A 12,495-nucleotide genomic window follows, 5' to 3' on the forward strand; every position below is an offset into this window, starting at 1 on the left:
ACACTGTGATTTTATTGATTTTTGCTTTAGATTCCATCTCTCACAGTTGAAGTGTACTTTGATAAAAATTACAGACCTTTACATGCTTTAAGTAGGAAAACCTGCTATATCGGCAGGCTATCAAATACTTGTTCTCCCCACTGTACATAGGCGTACGGAGGCCCACTTTCAGCAACCATCACTCCTCTGTTCCAATGGCACGTTGTGTTAGCTAATCCAAGTATATCATTTTAAAAGACTCATTGATCATTAGAAAATCGTGTTGCAATTATGTTAGCACAGCTGAAAACGTTTGGTCTGATTAAAGAAGCAATAAAACCAGCCTTCTTTAGACTAGTTGAGTATCTGGTGCATCAGCATTTGTGGGTTCGATTACAGGCGCAAAATGGCCAGAAACAAAGACCTTACTTCTGAAACTCGTCAGTCTATTCTTGTTCGGTGAAATGAAGGCTATTCCATGCGAGAAATTGCCAAGAAACTGAAGATCTTGTACAACACTGTGTCCTACTCCATTCTTGGGAACAGCGCAAACTGGCTTGAACCAGAATAGAAAGAGGAGTGGGAGGCCCCGGTGCACAACTAAGCAAGAGGTCATTAGAGTGTCTAGTTTGAGAAACAGACACCTCACAAGTCCTCAACTGGCAGACAAATCTAAGTTTAAGGTGTTCGGATCACAAAGAAGAACATTCGTGAGATGCAGAAAAATGAAAAGACGCTGAAGGAGTGCTTGACATCATCTGTCAAGCATGGTGGAGGCTATGTGATGTTTGGGGGTGCTTTGGTGGTGGTAAAGTGGGTGATTTGTAGAAAAGGGTGTTTTGCCCCCTCAAGCCAATGCCTCCACACCTTCAAGGCTTCTACGACAGCTAACAGCTCTCGGTTCCCCACATCATAGTTTCGCTCCGCCGGGCTGAGCTTCTTCGAAAAGAAAGCACAGGGGCAAAGCTTCAGTGGCGTACCCGAACGCTGAGAGAGCACTGCTCCTATCCCAGCTTCGGATGCGTCCACCTCCACTATGAATGGCAAAGAGGGATCCGGATGAGCCAGCACAAGCACCAAGGTAAACAGAGTCTTCAGGTGCTCAAAAGCCCTGTTCGCCTCAGCCGACCACTGCAAGCACACTGGGCCCCGCTTTAGCAGTGAGGTAATGGGAGCTGCCACCTGACCAAAACCCCGGATAAACCTCCGGTAGTAATTGAAAAACCCCCAAAAAATGCTGCAACTCCTTTACCGTGGTTGAGTCGGCCAAATACGCACGGCTGTAATGCGGTCGCTCTCCATCTCCACTCCTGAAGTGGAAATCCGATGCCCTAGGAAGGAGATGGATTGTTGGAAAAACAAGCATTTCTCAGCCTTGACATATAGATCATGCTCCAACTTGCGACCAAGCACCCTGCGCACCAGGGACACATGCTCGGCACGTGTAGCAGAGTATATCAGAATATCATCGATATACACCACTACACCCTGCCCGTGCAGGTCCCTGAAGATCTCATCTACAAATGATTGGAAAACTGATGGAGCATTCATCAACCCATATGGCATGACCAGGTACTCATAATGACCTGAGGTAGTGCTAAATGCCATCTTCCACTCATCACCCTTCTTAATACGCACCAGATTGTACGCACTCCTGAGATCCAATTTTGTGAAATATCGTGCCCCGTGCATTAACTCAATAACCGTATTGATCAGAGGTAGCGGGTAACTATATTTCACTGTGATTTTATTAAGACCTCGATAATCAATGCACTGGCGTAAACCGCCATCCTTTTTTTCACAAAAAGAAACTCGAAGAGACGGGTGAAATGGGTGGCTGAATGAACCCCTGATGCAGGGATTCAGAGACATATGTCTCCATAGCCTCCGTCTCCGCTTGCGACAGGGGATACACGTGACTCTTGGGATATGCAGCGTCTACCAGGAGATCTATCGCACAATCCCCCGTCGATGGGGTGGTAATTGAAGTCGCCTTCTTTTTACAGAAGGCGAGAGCCAAATCGGCATATTCAGGGGGAATGCGCACGGTGGAGACCTGGTCTGGACTTTCCACCGTAGTAGCACCAACGGAAACCCCTAAACACCTACCTGAGCATTCTCGCGACCACCCCGTGAGAGCCCTCTGTGGCCAAGAAACAGTGGGGTTATGACAAACTAACCAGGGTAGGCCTAGCACCACAGAATATGCAGGACAATCAATAAGGAAAAGACTAATCTTCTCCTTGTGACCCTCCTGCGTTACCTCCCTGATAAAGGTGCGGTTACCTCCCTGATAAAACCTGACCCTAATGGTCGACTATCTAAGGCATGAATAGGGAAAGGCATATCCACAGGAACAATAGGGATCCCTAAACTATGAGCTAGACTTTTATTAATGAAATTCCCAGCCGCACCTGAATCTACTAGTGCCTTATACTGGGAATGCAGTGACAAATCAGGAAAAGAGACAGAGACAAACATTAGTGCAGCAGAGGGCTCAGGATGAGAATGGTGCCTACTCACCTGGGGTGACGCCAGAATGCCCTGCCTGCCCTCTCTATTCCCAGAGGAACCAACCCGGCACCGACCAGCAGTGTGCCCTCTGCGACCATGAATGGTGCTCGAGCGGGAACCCCCTCCGGTCTCCCTGCGCACCATCCCTCCCAATTCCATAGGTTCGGGAAAGAGGGTGCGGGAGGATGGAACAACCAGACCCCGATCTAGACGTCCACGAGTAGCCAGCATGTTGTCCAGCTTGATGGACATGTCCACCAGCTGGTCGAAGGTGAGGGTGGTGTCTCTACAGGCCAGCTCCCGACGGACGTCCTCGCGTAGACTACAACGGTAATGGTCGATCAGGGCCCTGTCGCTCCATCCAGCGCCGGCAGCCAAGGTCCTAAACTCCAAAGCAAAATCCTGTGCACTCCTCGTCTCCTGCCTCAGATGATAGAGGAGCTCACCCGCTGCTTTGCCTTCAGGTGGGTGATCGAATACTCTCCGGAATTGGCGGGTGAACTCAAAATGGTCCAACGCCGCATCCTCCCTTCTACACACAGCGCGTAACTCTTCTCACGGTCAGATGGTACTGGGGAGGCCGTGGCTAGATATAAATTCAGCTTGAGGAGGAAACCCTGGCAGCCGGCAGTATCTCCGTTGTATCCCGTGGGTAGGGATAAATGGATCCTCGATTCCGGAGAGGAAAAAACGTTCACGGGAGATTCCGGTTGTGGTGGTGGTGGCGCTGGAGAAACTCCCTGTCTCTCCCAGTGATCCATTTTCTGGACAATGTGCTCCATGACGGAGCTGATACAGTCAATCTCCCTCGCTTGTTCCTGAACACGTTCCTCCAGGTCCATGGGCATAGTGTCCTCTCCTGCTGACTTCATATATATTGGTCAGAGATTCTGTCATGCATAGGTGTAATAGGTGGCAGGGAAGTCAGGAGCAGGAGAGTCAAATGGAGTTTAAAATGGAGTATTTTAATAAAGTTCCAAGAGTATGCTCCATAACAATAAATGTACAAACAAAACATGGATAGGAGGACCCGACGCGCACCTATACAACACTCACACTACACTGACAATAAAACAATCTCTGACAAAGACATGAGGGGAAACAGAGGGTTAAATACACAACAGGTAATGAATGGGATTGAAAACAGGTGTGTGGGAAGACAAGACAAAACAAATGGAAAATGAAAAAAGGATCAATGATGGCTAGAAGACCGGTGATGTCGAACGCCGAGCACCGCCCGAACAAGGAGAGGCAACGACTTCGGCAGAAGTCGTGACACACGAGGAATGCTTTTCCAACACTCTTGAAGGAGTTCCCAGGAGCACTTGTTGGCTGCTTTTCCTTCATTCTGCGGTCCAACTCATACCAAACCAGGTTGGGTGATTGTGGAGGCCAGGTCATCTGATGCAGCACGCCATCACTCTCCTTGGTCAAATAGCTCTTACACAGCCTGGAGGTGTGTTTTGGGTCTCACTTTGACATGGCAGTTGGAAACAAAAATCTTAAATTTGGACTCATACCAAAGGACAGATTTCCAGAGGTATAAGGTCCATTGCTCGTGTTTCTTGGCCCAAGCAAGTCTCTTTTTATTATTGGGGTCCTTTAGTAGTGGTTTCTTTGTAGCAATTTGATTCACGCAGTCTCCTCTGAATAGTTGATGTTGAGATGTGTCTGTTACTTGAACGCTGTGAGCATTTATTTGGGCTGCAATCTGTGTGGCAGTTTTCTCTATTGAACTTATCCTCTGCAGCAGAGGTAACTCTGGGTATTCCTTTCCTGTGGCGGTCCTCTGAGAGACAGTTTCATCATAGCACTTGATGGTCTTTGCGACTGCACTTCAAGAAATGTTCAAAGTTCTTGAAATGTTCCGTACTGACTGACATTCATGTCTTAAAGTAATAATGGACTGTCGATTCTCTTTTCTTATTTGAGCTGTTCTTGCCATAATATGGACTTGGTCTTTTACCAAATAGGGCTATCAACTGTATACCACCCTTACCTTGTCACAACATAACTGAGAGGATTAATTCAGCTCCCATTCCCACCTCCTTTACAGTAGAAACACCAAACAAGGTTCTAAAGACTGTTGACATCTAGTGGAAGCCTTAGGAAGTGCAATATGACACCATAGACACTGTATATTTGATAGGCAAAGAGTTTAAGAACGACAAACCTCAGATTTCCCACTTCCTGGTTGGATTTTCTTCTCAGGTTTTTGCCTGCCATATGAGTATACTCACAGACATCATTCAAACAGTTTTAGAAACTTCAGAGTTTTCTATTCAAATCTACTAATTATATGCATATTCTAGCTTTGGGCACCTTTTTGTCCAAGCTACTCAATACTGCCCCCATGTCCCAAAGACGTTAATCAGTATCTTGATATGCCACACCTGTCAGGTGGATGGATCATCATGTCAAGGAGAAATGTTCACTAACAGGGATGTAAACAAATTTGTGCACACAATTTGAGAGAAATAAGCTTTTGGTGCGTATGAAAAAATGTTTGTCATCTTTTATTTCAGCTCATGAAACATGGGACCAACACCTTACAAGTTGTATTCATATTTTTTGTCAGTATACATACAATATTGATTTTACGGACACAGAACATTTTACAAAAGTTATCTTTTGTTTGTTTTTAGTCCAATCCTTCAGCTCCACTCAACTCCTCCCATCTCTCTCTGAACACCAACCAGTTTTGATTTCTAATTACCATATATTTTTCAACTGTGCCGTGATGTTTCACAAAAGTTCTGAACCTTTCTATTCTCATAGATTCTACACATTATAAATTAAATATATTTTTGCTGAGTATTATCATATTATTGATCGATTGTGTCGTGACTATTATTAATATGATGACTTATTTATCGAATCAACTAACCATGCTTAATTGTTACTCGATTAAATGAATCATGTAACAATTAACTCATTAGGAATTTGGGGCATTGTGGAAGAAGTTGGTAAATGAGTTACCATCTCCCGAATTAAACTTGAAGATAAATAATTAAATATCGATAACAGTCACTTATTAATCATTACCTCATCAGTCTCTTTCTGAACGTTGTAGCCCTCTTGAATCCACAAGAACCCTAACCTTATTGATGAATTAACAATATACATATTGGCTTAATTATTTATTTACTACCTAACTAAATAATAATACAGAATACATAAACAGACACGGTTTAGATAATTGATTAGAAACATAATACAATGAATACAATGAAACAGTTCCCTAGTAGACTAACAACAGCATGAATGCTTGGTAATAAAAAGGGGAGGTGTCGGAAAGAGAGGGAAAGGGAGAGACAGAGAGATTCAAATTATCATTATTACGTTTGGAAACTATGCTCACGCAAATAAGAATACTTAGCACCAACACCATCCTCGGGTAAAAAGGGTGCGTTCCATCACGCGACACAATGTCTGTGCTTACTTGGGCATGGGTACTGACTGAGCATAAAACAATTATCTGATTAGAAGAATAGAATCACATTGCTATCTTCACAAAAGTACTCTCATACTTAATCACATATTTTATACCACATTTAACTTGATAAATAGGACATGTACACTTTCAGAGTATTTCATTATATACCATCCGAAATGACATCACAAGATAATAAACAATATGACGTGATTATTCTCTAGATCCCCACTAACCATTCCAAACATTCGGAAGTCAGGAATAATGTTCTTGTCATGCCTGCTCCTGCTCTCCCTCTCGCTTCATTATGCACACCTGTCACCATCATTACGTGCATCAGCGATCATTGGACTCACCTGGACTCCTCATTTTGATTACCTTCCCTATATCTGTTTCCTCTGTTTCATCCCTGTGTCAGCATTATTGTTGTTCCCCTTTCTGTCCGTGGTCATTAAATGTTCACACCATGTACTTCTCGTCTCCAGAGTCAATCCTTACAGAATGCTGACATCACTATCCGAAGCATCAGGGAGGTTTTCGTTTTGTTGGTGACATCGGGTTCGGGTGCCGCCGCCAATGGAACCAGGGTGCCTCGGCTGGCTCGTCGGGCTTCCATGCCTTGGCTGGCTCGAGAAGTTTCCTTTCCCCTGTTGCGTTGGCAGGCTCCCATCCCACATCATGCCTCAGCCGGTTCGTTGGGCTCCGAAGTCTCAGCCGACTCATCAGGCTCCCATGCATCAGCTTGCGCATAAGGCTTCTACGCCCCAGCCAGCCTGTCCAGCTCCAATGCCTCGACTGGCTGCCTTTCATTAAGCACATCTGTCACCATCATGACACGCATCAGAGCTCATTGGCAGGGACGGACTGGGAATGAAAAATGGCCCTGGACCGGCCCACCAAAACCCCCGCAGCGATACACCACCACCCACACAACCCATGCCACATTTTATGTAACAAGATTACTGAAAAATATTTATAACAATACCTTTAGTAAAATAGATGTAAAATAAAACAAGGGGAATGTGTTGCTCTTGGGAGATGGCTGGCTGGAAGGATCACATATTGACACAATGGCACAGACAGCAAGGTGGCAAGAATCTCTGGAACCATCTGACCAGTGAAATAAATAATATAGGAAGAAATTTGTTGGTGAAAAGACTGGTGAGTATGCAAGTCATATAATAACATTAAAATAAACATATTTCCTACCTCCTTAAATTAGCAATTTCTGCAGCAGCTCACTTCTCTCAGCAGTGCCATCTATAACCAGGTCACTGACCAGGGCCATTAAAACATCTCGCTCAGTAGCCATGAGCATAAAAGCCTCCAGGTGCTGTTGCGATAGAGTCTACTCTTGATGAATTTCATAGTAGAGAAGTTTAGCTCGCAAGCTACCTGGGTTACTGCCAGGGTAAGTAGGAACATACCAGGATGTGGTATGTGTCGGTCAATAGGTTGTACTGACTAAGAGTACTGTAGCAACACACTGGACAGTCCTTGCCAGACGAACAGCTCTTGTTCACCATCTCTCCCTCATCTTAATTTCCTTCAGGTCCATGATCCTCCATAGTCCTGGTTATGTATTCTTCAAATCCTGATTGTTTTAATCTAGTCCACTGTTCTGAAAGACTCATGAGCTCATTCTGTAAACTGGCCACCGTTGCTCTGCTGTCAAATTTGATCAAACATTTGCTTAGTTCTTGAAGGGCTGTCTGTGGAAGGCCACTGGCACTAAATGTTAGCTGACTAAAGTTTTTAGGGTCCAGAAGAGCCATGGCGGCATACAAAGTGCCATTACTCAGAAATTGCCAATGGATGCTATCTATAACTGTATCCAGAATTTGATTACAGATACCAATCCTGTATGCACTCTCTGCCCCCGTAAAAGTTTAATCTTGTGCCATCTCTCCAGGCATGGTTATCTTCTTTCGAGCCCTTTTCATTGGCAGAGTGCTCTCTAACTCCAGCTCTGTTTCCTCATCCTGTTCCTGCAACTTCCTGTTGACCCACTGAACAAATGTGTCTGCAGCTGCCTTGACTTTTTCAAAATCTCTTGCCCTTCCTTTCAGCTGCGCCTTTGTAGACACAATCATACGATGCACAGACAGAATGTCCACTCCACTTGTTTGACGATATTCTGAGACTGGTGAGGTGACCTGAAATATTCTGAGCTGTAAGTATTGTTTCATACTTCAGCAACCCTTCAATGTATCCTTCTGCCTTGACCCGTTCAGTTGTGTTGATGTTTTTCTGATCTTGTATGGTGGAAAGGACATCAACATACAGACCCTCATCTGGATTTCCAAAAGCTCCAAAGACCTTCTTTAAGGCACTGTCTTTAGCCCACCAGCGTCTCTCCAAATGGAGCAAGACTTCTGCGTCCTTGGTCTCCTTCTCCCAAATGTTCATCCTCTGGTAGGATTCACGGAAGAACACAGCTGTGTTGTTAATGAGAAAAAAAGTGACCCACTTGCCAAGACACTCTGTTGTGTCTGCCAAAACAAGGTTCAAAATGTTAAAAAATAGCACTACACATGCACTTGATTGGTGGACTTTGCAGAGAGCAGGGCAGAGAAGCCTTTATCCTGGCCTTGCATACTGGAGGCTCCATCAGTGGAATTTCCAATGTACTTGCTGATGTCAAGCTTCATGTTTTCCAATGCTTCACTCAGTACCTTTACAAAGTATTGTCCACTGGTTGCCTCACATTTCACCACAGCCACAAGCCTCTCATGGATGACGTTCGTCACATATCTGACTATGACAGAGCATTGATCTTGTGTTGTAATGTCCTTGCAATGTGTCAATCTGGTCTGAAAACATACCAGCTTCCTGTGTTTCACTTGCTATGGTGGCCTGCATTGTGTGTTGGATGGTGGTAATGACATTATCAATGGTAGTCTTTGATAATAGAGTGATTAGAGAGCCTCTGCCCCCTCTTGACCCAGACTCTATGCAGGCAGTGAGAGGCTCTTTCATACACAGGTCATACTTTCCCAGCAGAACGATCATCTCTAAAGGTTGCCATGGTCAATGCTGCTGTCATCTAGCATATAAGCTGCTTCAGACTGCATGCCTCTGTAGCTCAGACCCCTCTTGCCTATGACTTTAACATCTTAATGCACTCTCGCACTTCCCTTCCTCTGCACACTTGTTCTCTATGAGCAGACACCTGACTGCCAATGAGCAGGCTCTCAATGTTACCTTTGGAGGACCATAGCATGACCTCTATGCATTACGCACTTCTCATGCTCTTCCACTCTCTGATGGATATGCTTCCAGTCTGCCATTCCATTCATGATAGGGCTGTTCTTTGTGGGCTTTGCAAATGCCATACAAATGAAGCAGAATAAAGCATGGTTCTCTTCACTGTATGACAGCCACTTTCTGTTGGGCCCATATTTACAAAAGAAAACCTTCTGCTCCACAGACTTTTCACACTTTTGTTGGTTGGGGGCGGAAACTAAAAAATATATCTAGGTCCCCTGACTTCGGCCTCTTAAAATAATCAGAAATTGGGGTGGCAGTGGCATCCTGGCTTTGGCTCATTCTACATCTGTCCACTGCAGATGCACTATCCTCAACCTAGATGAGTAATTACTATAAATGAATATATTAGTATAATATAATAACGTTAAATAAAAAGTATAATGTAAATATAATTGTATAATGTTAGTATAACATTAACATATTAATTATATAATGTTAGTTTATTCATATCATGTCATAAAATAGCATACTATATACCACTAGCATAATATTAATTCCAATTGGACGATACAGCAGTTTAACCTCTTACATCTATGGGGGCGCTATTTCATTTTTGGATGAAAAACGTTCCCGTTTTAAACAAGATATTTTGTCACAAAAAGATGCTCGACTATGCATATAATTGATAGCTTTCGAAAGAAAACACTCTGACGTGTCCAAAACTACCAAGATATTCTCTGTGCGTGCCCTAGAACGTGAGCTTCAGGCAAAACCAAGATGAGATGGCATCCAGGAAATGAACAGGATTTTTGAGGCTCTGTTTTCCATTGTCTCCTTATATGGCTGTGAATGCGAGAGGAATGAGCCTGCCCTTTCTGTCGTTTCCCCAAGGTGTCTGCAGCATTGTGACGTATTTGTAGGCAGATCATTGGAAGATTGACCATAAGAGACCACATTTACCAGGTGTCCGCCCGGTGTCCTGCGCCAAATTGGTGCGCAAAAGTCACCTGCCAGTATTTTTCCATGGGATACAGAGAGGAAAGCAAGCTTCCACGAACTGCATATCAATGAAGAGATATGTGAAAAAACACCTTGAGGATTGATTCCAAACAACGTTTGCCATGTTTCAGGCAGTCGATATTATGTAGTTAATCCGGAAAAAGTTTTACGTTGTAGGTGACTGAATTTTCGGTTCGTTTCGGTAGCCAGACGCAATGTATGAAAACGGAACAATTTCTCCTACACACAGACGCTTTCAGGAAAAACTGCGCATTTGGTATGTAACTGAGAGTATCCTCATTGAAAACATCAGAAGCTCTTCAAAGGTAAATGATTTTATTTATTTGGTTATCTGGTTTTTGTGAAAATGTTGCGTGCTAAATGCTACTCAAAATGCTATGCTAGCTTTGCATACTCTTACACAAATTAGTCCATTTCTATGGTTCAAAAGCATATTTTGAAAATCTGAGATGACAGTGTTGTTAAGAAAAGGCTAAGCTTGAGAGCAGACGCATTATTTTCATTTTATTTGCGATTTTCAGAAATCGTTAACGTTGCGTTATGCTAATGAGCCTGAGGCTTTAGTCACAAACCCGGATCCGGGATGGGGAGTTTCAAGAAGTTAAGAAATACACAACCAACAATGTATCATTTTTGTAGGTTTTGTTGTACATTGGTGGTTAGTCTATAATCTATAATCATAACCATTCACGCATAACAATTAGTTCAACATTTCTAAAGTTTGCTGTAGCACATCAACCTTTAAAAAAAAATGTCCTGCCCCACCCAGGCTGTGATTGTTCGGTTCACAAAAAGTGACATTGACGAGCGCTTCTTTCAACAAAAGGCACCCGATATAGCTAAATAGCCAGCTAGCCAAACCCAAACATTGCTTACCTTATCCCTATTGTCTTCCGTCTTACCACTTCAGCTGCAAAAGCTTTAACAGTTTAACTGGTATCGCTTGGCTCAATGGGATGCTCTCTCTCCTCTCTGCTGCCAGTGCCTTCAGGCTCACTCGGCTGAGATGATTAACTGGTAAAGGTGCAAAATTAATAATTTGTCATTTTAAAACATTTGGCGGCATCAGCCTCAAGGGACTTTGTCTACCTTTCTCCACTCCACTATTTATCCAAATGTCACCACTTAACAGAGATGGGAAAGGGGTGGGGCCCAGGTAAAGTTAGAATGGACTGGACCAAAAGTAATTGGCTGGGAGAGAGAGACTGACAGATGTAATACCAAACCACAGCGGCAGTGGGCTGGCAGCCCTCTCGCCTGGGCCAGTCAGACACACAGCAACTTTGTTATTTTTATTTAAGCGGGGGATGGGGTAATTTATACTTTGCTTTGCATCGGCCCCAATTGTCAAGCGGCCCACCAGGAAAACTCCCGGTGCTCCAGATGGCCAGTCCGTCATTGCTCATTGGACTCCTTCACATTTTGATTGGCTTCCCTATATCTATCTGTTTTCCTCTCTTTTATCACCGTGTCATCATTATTGTCATTTCCGTTTCCCCTGTCCAGACGCTGTCCGTATTCTGTTCCTGACCGTGATTATTAAATGTTCACTACCCGTACCTGCTTCTCGTCTCCAGCATCCATCCTTACAGTTCTAATGTTTCACTTTATTTAGAAAAAGGTTCTGGCAGGAAGTGTCTCTCTAAACATAGCACATTACTTTCCCAATACTAGAAGGCAAGAAAAAGTATTTTACGGAATACAATTTATGACCAGCTGTGAAGTCATAAAACTGGCCACCTCTCCTCTCCTTTGGGAGAGAGGGGGGGGTCTGGCTATCTTTTAGCCATTTGCCAAGCTGACCTGGCACCTTTGATCCTCACCAAGGATAGAGTCATGATAATTGAATATTACTTTTTAAATGACCCAGCAGTGTAAGAGTTAACCCCAGGTAAATGTTGCAATTCTTTAGCCATTCCTGAACCTGCAACCAAAAACAAGCTACATATGGACAGTACCTAAACAAATGATCTAATGATTCTGTCTCTTCGCAGCAAATTCTGCAGAGCTGGGATGGTTGTCTCCCCCTGATATAAACTCACTAACAACAAAAAACGTCCCTTTTTCAGGACCCTGTCTTTCAAAGATAATTCGTAAAAATCCAAATAACTTCACAGATCTTCATTGTAAACAGTTTCCACAATGTTTCCCATGCTTGTTCAATTAATCAAAAATAATTAATGAATATGCACCTGTGGAACGGTCGTTAAGAAACTTACAGCTTACAGATGGTAGGCAATTAAGGTCACAGTTATGAAAGCTTAGGGCACTAAAAAGGCCTTTCCACTGACTCTGAAAAACACTAAAAGAAAGATGCCCAGGGTCCCTGCTCATCTGCG

This window comes from Oncorhynchus masou, chromosome 9, assembly GCF_036934945.1.
Source record: "Oncorhynchus masou masou isolate Uvic2021 chromosome 9, UVic_Omas_1.1, whole genome shotgun sequence".
NCBI lineage: Eukaryota > Metazoa > Chordata > Actinopteri > Salmoniformes > Salmonidae > Oncorhynchus > Oncorhynchus masou.